Here is a 13,782-nt window from a genome sequence, read left to right as displayed (position 1 = left end):
GAGGAAATCTCCTTTCATGTAATTTTCATTTTATAGATTTGATGTATAGGGTTTCCTTTTTACTCATTTTAGTAATGATGTAATAGGATTCTCTTCTTGTTTTCAGATTGATCTATAGGGATTGTATTTCACGAATTTTGTTGTTAATAGTGAAATTTCCCTTTGTGTGTACTTTCTTTTTCGAGATTCCAATGGAATATAGATGGGGCATCTTGATTAATCATCGCGTGTTACTCCTTTAATTGTATAATTTCTTGTGAAGAAATTGTGATAAGAGATTATTCACATGATATTGGGATCATGAGAATATTTCTTATCTCTATTTCATCCAAAGAAAATATAAAGTTGAAGGGTTTTATATTTTCGTCTTAATTCATTTTCCGCATACTAACCTGATTTCTGTTTTTTTTACACAAGGTACTAAAATACGGCTAAGACTCGTTCTATTATACGCACCCGTCGCCAAGCAAGGATGGAAAACGAGGACACTCGTGCTCGTGTTGTTACCATTGAGAATCAGATGGCGCAAATGATGGCGCTCTTAACTGATCTTGCAAATCAAGTAAAGAACTTCACGCCTGTGGCTCCTGCTACTGCAGCTTCTACTCTTAATGCGCCTGCTAACACACCGGTGATAGATCCTATCGACAAAGGACCTGCTGAAGAGGTCCCCATTAATCCCGCCGTCATTGATTTGGAAGCTCCACCTAAGGAGTCGCATGTTGTTCATATGGATGAAGAGAGTGCGAGACGTCTCGCAAAATTGGAAGAACGCTTGTGCATGTTGCAAGGTTACCAACTCCAAGGCTTTGATAAGCTGTCGCCTTTTACAAAGGTGAAAGACCCTGATTTTTACAAAGAGCTCGAATTCTCAAGGAAGTACGATGGAACTGGGTGCCTTAAGACCCACTTGAAATATTATTTGAATAAGATGGCTCGTTACTCCGATAACACTCCGCTGTTGATGAATGATTTTCAAGATAGCTTGGCTGATTCTGCCTTAACATGGTTCATCGAGTTGGATTTGGAGAAAATTTGCACCTGGGAAGACCTCGCAGATGAATTCCTCCAACAATACAAGTTTAATATTGAAATTGCTCCAACACGTGAAGAGCTGGTTCGGGTTGATAAAAGGAGAAATGAAACTTTTAGAGCGTATGCCCAAAGGTGGAGAACTACGGCGTCCCAAGTCAAACCTCCGCTGTCCGAAAAAGAGATCATGCAACTGTTTCTTCGAGCTCTACCTCAAGAATACTTCGATAAGATGTTTAATAACACTTGCATCAATTTCCCCGCAATGGTTGAACTGGGGGAACGCATCGAAGGAATCATGCGAGAGGGTAGATTATCCGAGATGACGACTCGCAGATTTACCTCAAAGAAGGATAAGGAGCCAATGGTGGAGGTTGCCTATATTCAAAATCCTCATACTCAAAAGCCATTAAACTCACCGATTCAAAGGTCCGCTATGGAAGCAGGGGGCTCTTCCCGAAATTTTGACCGAAAAGGAAAAGCTCCACAAAGACAATTGTCTCCATTGCCAAGACCTATGTCTCAGTTGTTGCCGATGTTAATTGAACAAAAACTCGTAGCAAAAGAAATCCCGAGAGACAACCCACCAAAGTTTGTTGGGTTTGATTTATCAAAATCTTGCGTGTACCACATGGGTGAGAAGGGCATGATGTGGACAACAGTTACACTTTAAAGGTCAAGATTCAGAACCTGCTGGATAGGAAGATCTTGTCATTTAAAGATGCTACACCAAATGTTCAACAAAATCCGCTCCCCAATCATACCGAAGCCATTAATGTGATATTTGGAGACGAGAATGAGAAACCCTTCTTGTTCGACATGGTGAAGTTGGAAGAGCTATTAACTGTAGCTAGAGATCAACCGAAAGAAGGAAATGTATCCCGAGAGGAGAAAATGTACTGCCTAGCCAAGATGGCTGCTTTAGGCATAATCCAGCCATGTCAAGGAAAGAAACTCAAAGAGTCCATCGAGACTGCTGTAATTGATTTGTCATTCACAAATTTCTCTTACAAGTTCGCAAGCAAGGTCTCATGCTCTAAGTTGAACGAAGATGGATACGAGCTAGACGTTGACGAGCCTTGGAGTGACACATATTCCAATGGTGATTTGGAATGTGAGAGCAAGAATGCTTGTCGAGGTCGTGAATTTATGAAGAAAGCCCACGAGAACGACTTAAAAGACATTGTTCCAACTGAATGGAACGACGAAGATAATAGAGAGGTTCTTTCCGACGTTGATTCGGAATTTGAACGCCATACCTCCCATTGGGATCGAGAGTTCATTAGAAAGGCAATCGAAAAAAGTGAAATTATTGATACTCTCGGGCAGCCAAGTGGTAAATATGACTTCATGGTAAAATACTCTCCTCCTCCAAGCGCTTTTATCGACCCTAAGACTATCGTCCCAAGTGGATGGGGGTCCGAATTTGAAGATGACGGCATGATAGCCGCAATTGATCCTATTGTGATTGAATTGAATGCTACTTGTGAAGTTCAAGCGCATGTTATGGAACCTGTGGTTATAGATTTAATGGCTGATGGCTTCGAGGATATAAAGATCTCCAATGAGGACTTTGAGCCTATTGTGATCGAACTACCACCGAAGAAAGATGAGAATTTGAAGGCAAGAATACCCCCTGTTTATGACTCCAAGGCAGTTCCTTGGAATTATGAGTCTAATGAGATAGACGCTATTACTCGGTCAGGCCGATGTTTTCCATCTCGTGAAGGTGTCGAGAAAAAGGGTGTAACCGAAGAGGAGGCGAAACAACTCCTCAAAACCCTCAAAACGAGTGAAGCAGAAGTGATCGAGCAGTTAAGAAAAATGCCGGCTCAGATCTCGTTACTTGAACTATTCAAGTCTTCCGAGAGACATAGGAATGCTCTCTTAAAATTTTTTAATGAAGTACATGTACCCGAGACAATCGGAGAGGTACAGTTGGAAGAATTTGTAGGTGCTATCCTTCTTAAGGATCAAATTTCTTTTTCCGAAAAGGACTTGCCACCAGAAGGGCGAACGCACTCTAAAGCATTATACATCTCTGTTCAACACTTCGATACAAGGATATCGAGAGTACTCATTGATAACGGTTCAGCTCTCAATATCTGTCCGTTAGCAACCTTGCGTCGTCTAGGTGTGGGTATGGATAATTTTCGTCCTTCTAATACTCCAGTCAGAGCCTTTGATGGCATGAAAAAGGAAGCTCTAGGAGAAATTGACTTACAGCTGATGATTGGTCTAGTCATGTTCACTCAAAAATTTCAAGTGCTCGACATCCCAAGTAACTTCAGCTTGTTGCTGGGACGACCTTGGATTCACGCTGCGGGTGTTATACCCTCAAGTCTACACCAGATGATCCGCTTTGTCGTGTGTGGCAAGATTATAACTGTCCATTGTGAGAAGGATACCGAAACCTTCAACAATACTGCAATTCCCTACGTGGAGCCAGAAGTAAAAGGAGAATCAAGCTACCATTCATTCGAGTTAGTGTCAGTAGCTCATGTGCCCACAGGCACCGTCATAAGAAAGCCTCACTATTCAAAGGCAGCCTTTATGTCTAGCAAAGTGTTGATCGAACATGGATTCACTATTGGCAAAGGATTGGGAAAGCTGTCCCAAGGCATCCTCACACCTATTGAGGTGACTAAGAGAAAGAAACGAGAAGGCTTAGGTTACTAAGGCGATCGACAGGATCGAGGTAATCAGAAAAGCCCGAGCATCAAAGAAAAGAGTTATCGACGTGTGCTCCCTCCTCCGTTGAAAGATTTCTTTCCTGGACCGCCGAAGTTTCTCCAAGATGAAGAAATAGATATCTATGGCATCGCCGACTTATTTGAAGAGAGTTCTGTGGGTGCCATTTTCGAAAGCTTTGAGGATGATCCACCTGCCGATCCCGCTGTGTAAGGGATGTTTCCGTGTTCTACTTTGTTTTCAGTTGTAATCCATCTAATTCTCCCCTGCGAGGGACTTTCATTTGTTCATTTCATTCGTTCATTTCATATGTTGTAATAATTCGGATCACGAACTTTGGATCCAAAACACTATATGACATTTACTGCATATCAAAAAAGCATTCTCATGTTTTGTTAATAGACGTACGAAAGTATACCAAACCAGTCCTATGATGATGCTTTGAGGCCTGGGCTTTTGCACGATCTATAGTTTTCAAAACAATCCTTTGGAACAAGGATGTCCAATGATATGAGGACGAGTTCCCCATGAAATTTTCGAAAATCTGGAATTCGAAAAGTTTTTTCATCACATCTGCATGCATTGCATTTCTTTTTTTTTTTTTTTTTTTGGTAAAGGTAAATGTATATATTACTTTTCATTAAACCAATACAACCTAAAGCCAAAACCAGCCTGTGACCCAATTAGGACATGGAGATGTCCAGACGAGGTCAAAGGTGGTTCCGCGAGGACTATACAAGAAGACAGAGGCTAGAGTAAACAAATCTAGAAGATCGTAATAACTAAAGCCCAGGTATCCAGTTCGCTTCAAAGATTGAGAGCGGAAGCTCCCATTTCCTCTGTAGGGCACGATTCCTAGGAGTATCCTGAACTTTCCCAAAGGATATGGCCTTGTCTTTGACTACTTTGAGAAGATGCTTGCGCATACCCGGAGTGTATACGCTCTTGTTTCGAATAATGCATTGTTTCTCTCTGTCCGTATAAGATGGACTAGCGCGCCAAGGGAAAATCGGGAGAGGCGGTGCGCAAAGGAATCTCCACCGCAAGTCTTCATTGCCCATAAAATAAGGTCTTGCCAAGGTTGATTGCGCCATGGAAGGTTGCATTTTGTCGCCCAGAAGGATGCCAGTCTACGTGTAGAAGGGCACTCAAAAAAGAGGTGGTTGACCGAGTCCGGCCTAGAACCACAGAAGACACAAAGTGCAGTGTCAATCCTTCGATTTTGCAGGAGGAATACCTGGGAAGGCAAATGGTTGAGTGTAATAATCCATAAGAGAAAGGCATGTCTGGGAGCAATATGGTGGTCTCGGATAAATGAGTGCCAAGTAACTGGATTGCCTTTTCTCCTGATATGGTTCCAAGCAGACATTACTGAGAAGGAGCCCGAGGGATGTGGAGTCCATACCAGCCTATCCGGGGCATCATCATCAAGGATGGGCGGGGGATCGTGCCACTCAATATAGTGCCAAGTGTGTTTGAGTCTCGCCATGTACAATCGTAGAATTCCCGAACCGTTGTTTCACGGGGGATTCGCGATTGATAGATGTCTGCATTGCTGAAGATAAGGTAGAGGGGGCCTTTGTTGTGCCACCAGTCAAACCAGAAGGAGACAGAGTGGCCATTTCCTATCTCCCATCGAAATAGAGTTCGAGCAGAATGTCTCAAATCAAGAATTTTCTTCCATGTCCAGGAACAAAATGTCGGCTTGGATACTAACCAAAAGTTAGACTTTTTTAAGAAAACAGTGTGTATCCATTTACTCCACATTGATTCCTTGTCTGAGAAAAGGAGCCATATGTGTTTATACGTCATTGCTCGATTGTAGTCAACCAATCGCCGAATCCCAAGGCCTCCTTCGTCTTTGGGTAAGCAGACAGTAGACCATGCTACCTTGGCTCCCCCAGTGCCCAGGTCAGGGCCTTTCCATAGGAATTGTCTCAAGATGGTCTCAATTTTGTGCAAGACAGCTTTTGGGAGGGAGAAAATACTAGCCCAATACACTTGGATGGAGTGCAGTACAGATTTGATGAGCTGCAGCCTTCCCGCAAAGGATAGGAAACGTTGTGTCCAAGAACGTGCCCGTGCTGTTATGGAATCAACTAATATCTTGCAGTCTTCTTTCCGCATTCTAGACGAGATGATGGGCACCCCTAAATATCGAAAGGGGAGTGTGCCTTGCTGAAAGCCAAGGCATTGCAGTAGTTGGGCTTGCAGTGCCGAAGATCCTCCCGAGAGGAATAAGTTGCTTTTATTACTAATCGGGTTAAGGCCAGACCAACTGGCGAACAAAACAAGGGATTCCTTGATTATTTCGACCGACCTGAGATGAGCTTCAGAGAATAGGAGAACGTCATCTGCAAAGAAGAGGTGAGAAATGAGTGGCTTTTTGCAGCGCCAGAACCAGTGAAAGTCCGGAACATTCGTTCTCCTCTCAAGAATTCCAGATAAGACTTCCATAGTCAGAATGAAGAGGTATGGCGAAAGTGGATCGCCTTGTCGAATACCTCGACTGGCCGGCAAAGAAACCATGTAATTCCCATTGATTGAAATGGAGAATTTAGCAAGAGTGATACACGCCATTATCATCTTGATGAACTGGTCAGAAAAGTTAAAGGCCTTGAGTGTCGCTTCAATGAATCTCCAATCAATCAGATCAAAGGCCTTTTGGAAATCTACTTTAATGGCGCATTTGGGGGTGTAAGCCTCATGATGGAAGTCTCGCAAAGAGCTCCCGGGCAATCATGATATTATCACTAATTCTCGTCCTTTAACGAAAGCCGTTTGGAACGGACTAATCGTTGATGGTAGGACGTGCGCAATCCGTCTAGCCAAGATTTTTGAAATGCATTTATAAAGTGTGTTACAACATGCAATGGGGCGAAAGTCCGTCATGGCGGATGCATTAGGAGTCTTTGGCACTAGGGTTAAAATGGTGGTATTTATCTCTTTAAGCAACTGGCCAGACTCAAAGAATTCACTAACCGCCCTGAGAATGGAAGGACCAATGATTTCCCAGGAGGTTTTGAAGAATTCAACATTGTAGCCGTCCGGCCCAGGCGCTTTGCCTTTGGCCAAAGAAAAGAGAGTAGCTTGAATTTCCCCATCAGAGACCGGCTGTGATAGGTAGATCCTCTGGTTATCATCCAGGACTCGGCCTAAGAAGTCACCTATCTCACATATGGATGCCTGAGAAGGAGCGGGAGTACCATTGAGCAGTTCTTGATAGTGGCCGACAATGTGATTAATGACCGCAGGGAGGGTCGATAATAAGGTCCCATCACCGGTGGAGACAGAGAGAATACGGTTATGCAAACCGCCTTTTGTTGACAAAATGGTGGAAGTATTTGGTGTTGAGGTCTCCTTCTTTAAGCCAACGTATTCTGGATTTTTGTCTGAAGAAAGATTCCTCCTGTTGTCTTAAAGAAGAGAAGGTTTGTAAGAGCTCGGCTTCCCTATCAAACAAGCTTTGGTCGAAAGGCTGAAGTTCCAAAGCTGTTTGAACATCATATAAATCTGCTCTTGCCTGTTCAGTTCTTGTAGAAATAAAGGAGAAGGAAGTCCTGTTCATTTGTTTCAACTTGGCTTTAAGAAGTCTCAGTTTGCAGCATACCATGAACATGTGGGTTCCTGGAAAATGAGAATCCCAGGCTTGAGCTACCAACCCCAAGAAGTTAGGGTGAGAAGTCCAGAAATTGAAGAACTTAAAAGGTTTCTTGGAACGTTCTGGCGGATGGATTTTAATCACCATTGGAGAGTGATCAGAAATGCCTGGCGCAAGAAAGGAGGCTTCTGAAAATGAGAAATGCTGGTGCCACAGGTTATTAGTGAGAACCCGGTCTATCTTACGGAGTTTCCGGTTATTCCCCGAGGAGTGAGACCAAGTATACCTACATCCCACATATCGAAGGTCCTCAAGTCCAGCTTGGTTGAGGCAGTCTCCAAATTCTTCAAAAACTGGGATCCATGGGGTTGTGCTGCCCACTCTGTCCTGCGGGTCTTTAATGGCGTTGAAGTCTCCGGCAACAATCCATGGTAAGTCACATGTAGAGAGCCGAATGAGGTCTGACCATAAAGGACGACGATGAACAAAAGTGTGCTCCCCATATACAACGGTAAGTAGGCAGGACTCCCGCGTACTCAAAAGGTTGAGATGCATGTGTATCATTTGGCCAGAGGAGTGTAGTTGAGTCATATCAATCTCACGCGGGTCCCAACCACACCAGATTCTGCCAAGAGGGGAGAAATCATAGTTTGAAGTCCACCGCCATTGATCATTTATGCCTCTAGAGATCTCAGCAAAAAGGGAGGGCTTGACTTTTGTTTCAATGATACCAACAAAAGAGAGCCGATTAGTCCTAATAAAAGCCCGGATCTCCGCTTGTCTTAGGGGGTTAACTAGTCCCCTAATATTCCATATGCCAAAAAACATAGCCATAAGTATAGAAATTACCGATGTGAAGCCCTTGGCCTCCTCCTCTTAGCTTTTGAGGAAGAGGGACCAGGAGCTTTGGCGGGGCAAGATGGGTTTGTTGTTACGCCAAGCGAGTCATTGGCAGCCTCTTCATTGGCATAGGAAGCCAAAGCACGTGATCGAGTGTTTGGGGGGAGAGTACAAACAGATTCGGTCCCCCTTGTTTCTTCGAGAGCCTTGGGGCTATCCGCTGGATTGGGAGAGGCAGAGGAGGTTCCATTGGAAGAAGGGGAGTTAGAAGTTGAGTCAAGAATTTGCTGGTCTAGAAATCCATTGCATTTCTTATCTTCATATACTAACCATTTTTTGTTGCATCTCAGGCATGACACTTTGCATAATCATGATAGTCATATGCATGGCTTGGATTCATGTCCAAAAAACTCTTACGAACCCGATTATTCTGATCCCGAAAATGAAGAGGATTCCCAGGTTATTAAAAAAGAATGGATCCGACATGAAGAATCCAAACCTCCCACGGAAGAACAAACTGTCATTATAAATTTGGGTGATTCAGAAAATCCCAAGGAAACAAAAATTGGGGCAGGTCTCTCTCAAACAGATACTGATCGACTGATCAAACTCTTGAAGGAATACCGGGATGTCTTTGCTTGGTCTTATACTGATATGCCGGGTCTCGACCCCAACATTGTAGAACACACATTACCGCTCGATCCTGCCATTCCGCCTAAGAAACAGAAGCTTAGGAGGACGAAGCCGGAATTATCTAAGAAGATTGAGGAAGAAGTCATGAAACTATTAAAAGTTGATTTCATTGAAGTTACTTATTATGCCGACTGGATTGCTAATATTGTCCCAGTTATGAAGAAGGATGGGCGAGTTCGGGTATGTGTCGATTATCGCGACTTGAACAAAGCAAGTCCCAAAGATGATTTTCCACTACCACATATTGACGTCTTGGTCGATAGCACAGCAGGATTCGAATTATTTTCCTTCATGGATGGTTTCTCTGGCTATAACCAAATTCGAATGAAAAAAGAAGACAAGACTAAAACATCTTTCATCACTCCATGGGAAACATTCTGTTACAAAGTTATGCCCTTCGGCTTGAAGAACGCAGGGGCAACTTACCAAAGAGCCATGGTGACACTATTCCATGACATGATGCATAAATAGATTGAAGTTTATGTCGACAACATGATCGCTAAATCACGACAAGGTGAAGACCACATTGAAGTCTTGAAGAAACTGTTTGATCGACTTAGAAAGTTTAAGCTAAGACTTAACCCCGCTAAATGCGTGTTTGGGGCAAAGTCTGGAAAGCTCCTCGGATTTATGGTTAGTAACAAGGGTATCGAGATTGATCCCTCGAAAGTGAAGGCCATTTGCGATTTGAAACCCCCTTCTACTGTTGAGGAAGTCTGAAGCTTGTTGGGAAGACTGAATTATGTTGCAAGATTTATTCCCAATTATCTGAAACAGCCAAGCTGTTCTTCAAGCTGTTGAAAAAGAATGCCAAAGTTGAATGGAACGAAGATTGTCAAAAATCCTTTGAACAATTGAAGCAGTATCTTTCACAACCACCAGTGTTATTACCGCCTATTACGGGTATACCTTTGATCTTGTATCTCACCATTCACGATGAGTCTTTGGGAGCTATGTTAGCGCAGAAGAGATCGGAGGATGGAATGGAATGCGCTATTTACTACCTCAGCAAGAAGTTTACTTTTGGTGAAGCTCGATACCCTGAGGTTGAGAAAGCATGTGTAGCCTTAATTTGGGTATTACACAGATTACGACAATACACTCTTCACCATCGTATCCTGCTTGTGAATGAAAATGATCCTATCAAATATCTTTTGGAAAAGCCTGCACTGGTTGGAAGGCTTGCCAAATGGCAAATATTGCTCTCTGAATTTGATATCCAGAGCATGTCTCAGAAGTCCGTCAAAGGGCGAGCCATAGCTGACATGTTAGCTGAAAGTCCCTTAAAGTTAGATGACTGGGATGAAATTGATGAAAGAATCCATTTGGTGTCACAAGACAAGTGGACCATGTATTTTGATGGAGCTGTTAACCTCTCTGGTTCTGGCATTGGAGCAGTCCTGATATCCCCAGCGGGTCAACATTATCCAGTAGCTGTAAAGTTGGTATTTCCTTGTACCAATAACATTTCAGAATATGAAGCTTGCATTCTTGGTCTCCAATTAGCCATCGATATGAAGGTTAAGAGATTACAAGTTTATGGTGATTCCGCGCTTATCATTCTCCAAATAGGAGGTGAATGGCAAACTCGTGATTCAAAATTGATTCCTTACCATGAGTATCCTAAAGATCTGGTGGAAGAATTCGAAGTGATCTCATTTGATTATTTACCAAGATCTCATAATCAATTTGTTGATGCCTTAGCGATATTATCCTCAATGTTACAAGTAACCGATGGTTTGAATATTGGTCCTTTGCAAATCGATGTTTTAAAAGAACCTGCGTATTGTATGGTTATAGAAGAAGAAATCGATGGTTCACCATGGTACTATGACATCATGAATTACCTTCGAGAAGGAAAATTTCCCCAAGGAAGTCAAGCTACTGATCGGAAATACTTGACTAAGTTAGCTTCCAAATTCTTTCTTAGCGGAGGTGTTTTGTACAAGAGTTCTTTTGATTCGCTCCCGCTGAAGTGCGTAGACACCAAAGAGGCCAATTTATTAATGAAAGAGATACATGAAGGAGAATGTGGTCCTCATATGAATGGCCATCTTCTAGCAAGGAAGATCATGAGGCTAGGTTATTACTGGTTAACCATGAAAGCCGATTGTATTCAGCATGTTAGATGTTGCCATCAATGTCAAGTTTATGAAGACAAAATCCATGCTCCTCCAAATGAATTACATCAAATGTCCGAGGCATGGCCTTTTTCAATGTGGGGCATTGACATCATCAGACCAATTAATCCTAAGGCATCAAATGGACACCGTTTCATTCTAGTGGCTATCGATTACTTCACCAAATGGATCGAAGCCAATTCTTATGCCCACGTCACTGCGAAGAGTGTGGTAAAATTCATTGGTCGAGACATTATCGCTCGATATGGGGTTCCATAAGCAATTATTACTGATAACGGGTCAAACCTGAATAACAAAGTAGTGGATGAGCTACTTAACAAGTTTCACATTCGCCACTTGAATTCTTCTCCTTACCGCCCACAAATGAATGGAGTTGTGGAGGCGGCAAACAAGAACATAAAGAAGATTCTGTCCAAGACGGCAGAGAATTACCGGGATTGGCATGAGCGGTTGCCGTACGCGTTAATGGCTTACCAAACTGCTATTCGCACTTCGATTGGGGCAACACCATTCTCATTAGTGTATGGAATGGAAGCAGTTTTACCTGTGGAAGTGGAAATTCCTTCATTAAGGGTACTTTTTCAAGTAAAGCTTTCTGAAGCAAAATGGATTCAACAAAGATTTGAACAGCTTAACATGATTGATGAAAAAAGGGTAAAAGCTCCGTGCCATGGACAAAGCTACCAAAAACGAGTGCCTAAGTCATTCAACCGTAAGGTTCGACCCAGGCATTTTGAAGTCAATGACCTGGTTTTGAGGAAAGTCCTATCCATCATTCCAGATCGTGGGAAGTTCACCCCCAATTATGAAGGACCATATGTCATCAAAAAGGTGTTACCCGGCGGAGCATTGATTCTTGAAGAAATGGATGGTCGAGAGTTGCCAAAACCCGTAAATGCTGATGCTGTCAAGAAATATTTTCCCTGAATAAAAAGCTTTTGAGCTGCTTTTGGATTGAATCCAAGTCACTTTAGGACATTTGCATCATGCATCTCATGCATACATAATATTTTTGCATATCTGTTCATTTTGCAGATACTCAGCTATTCCCCAAGGAGGCTATTCCAAATCTCAAGGAATCAACCTCAAGAAAGTAGCTACCAAACAAACAATCTTCTCCCTAGTGCTTAGGAAGTAGATCTTATTTGTGAGGACCTTTTCTATCCAAAAGGTGTTTCAAGTTTGAAATAATAAAAAAATCAATCCCCAGAGGAGTTAAAAAAAATTTCAAATGTTTTGATTTATCAAAATTCCCCACAGACGGGAGATTTAACCAAATGATCCTTTGAAAAAACGAAAAAAAGGGATTTATCAAAAATGCCGAATGGAAATGCCTAGGATGATAAAAGGCAAACATTTGATCAAACACGTCCCTATACACATTTGGAGAGAATTGAGCGAAAAAACCATGTCCTAGGACGTAGGGTTCGTTCACATTGAATACATGGATTGAAATGATAAAATGCATTTCATTTCTATATCCTAAACACTCATTTTATCCTTTGCTAGCCACTTTGAGCCAAATAAGGAGAATTGTCAAAACACCCTGTCAAGAACCACCCCACATTGGGGCAAGTTAGGAGGTTTTGGTTGATCATTTTTTGAGCAAAAAGATTAAGAAAGATTTTATTGCTTTCACTTGCATCAACCTTCTTGTGGTAATTTCAGGAGGATCTTTAGGAAAGCTTGAAACATCCCAAAGTGAAGAAGAGCATTCTTTTCCTCTACCCAAACACAGTTATCCCTTGCTTAGCCAAGTTGAGCCTTAAGCATGTTCATTTCAAAGCCCAAAATGTTGATTATCTCCCTATATTGGGGCAATGCATATGATTTATCAAGAAAATTTAGAAAAATTGGTGAATATGTATAGAGTGTCTCGAGAGTCCAAAGAGCTCAAAAGATAAATATTAGGGGTTATGAAAAAGCAGTGTGCCTGGTAAAAGCAAGGGCGATGCCCATGAAAAAGAAAATGTATCAAAAGCAAAAGCAAAAGCAAAAAGCAACATGTTTATGATGAAAATAAAATTCCCATTGCAAAAGATGCTTAGAAAGAGCAAAGCTCTTATGTTGCAAGAAAAATGGACTCTCGAGTCAATTTGACTTTCAAGAGTCAAATGATGTCAAATTTAGATGATTTGGTAATGATGCCAAGATAATCATCATTTCTCTTTCAAACCCCTTCTACAAAATTTCAAGCCTTTTGAGCCTAACCCAAACCGACATTACAACCCGTTTGAGTTGACGTAAAGATTTCACAAAGAAACTACCGCTAGAAGGAGTGAAAGTAATCCTATCTTGTCTTATCATCAAGGTTCTTGACTTGTACACCCGCTGAAGATGTTGATGGTATATTTCTTTTCTTGGCCTCAAAGCAAATACCCTTTGTGTAAGCCAATGACCAAGCCTATATTACGGTCCTTTTGAAAGACGTTTCTGATCAATCAATTTGTATTCAATGTGAATGTTTCCGAAAACCTTTGACATAGGTTCGTGAGGCATCACCAGTGAGAATTGAATAGCTTTCCCACATCAATGGATGGGAATCAAAGCCTTTATGAGAGCCAGTGCGAAAAACCGTTTTGATTAGGTTATTTCCAATTTGGCATTTTTTATCTAACCTCTTTATATGGTTATTCAAAGATCATTTTGTTAAAATTTCCTCTTAAGGATTTTGATAGCCAGTGTCTTTTACCAAAATGAGAATAATTCCGTTTGGTTTGTTGTTAAACAATCTCGAAACTCCCTCTTTTTCAAAATATCTTTCCCCAGTGGATCGGTTTTTGG

The 13,782-nt window shown here is 42.0% G+C and overlaps 1 pseudogene; it reads left to right on the top strand.

Moving 5' to 3' along the window:
- The first annotated feature begins 7,525 nt into the window (after positions 1-7,525).
- Positions 7,526-11,925, top strand: LOC115692833 (uncharacterized; annotated as a pseudogene).
- The last annotated feature ends 1,857 nt before the right edge of the window (positions 11,926-13,782 follow it).

This window comes from Syzygium oleosum, unplaced genomic scaffold (assembly GCF_021117445.2).
Source record: "Syzygium oleosum isolate NSW1041296 unplaced genomic scaffold, Sole_v2.1 Sole_v2.65, whole genome shotgun sequence".
NCBI lineage: Eukaryota > Viridiplantae > Streptophyta > Magnoliopsida > Myrtales > Myrtaceae > Syzygium > Syzygium oleosum.
Note: the sequence above shows the minus strand (reverse complement) of the source record. Positions and strands in the feature narration are given on the sequence as shown.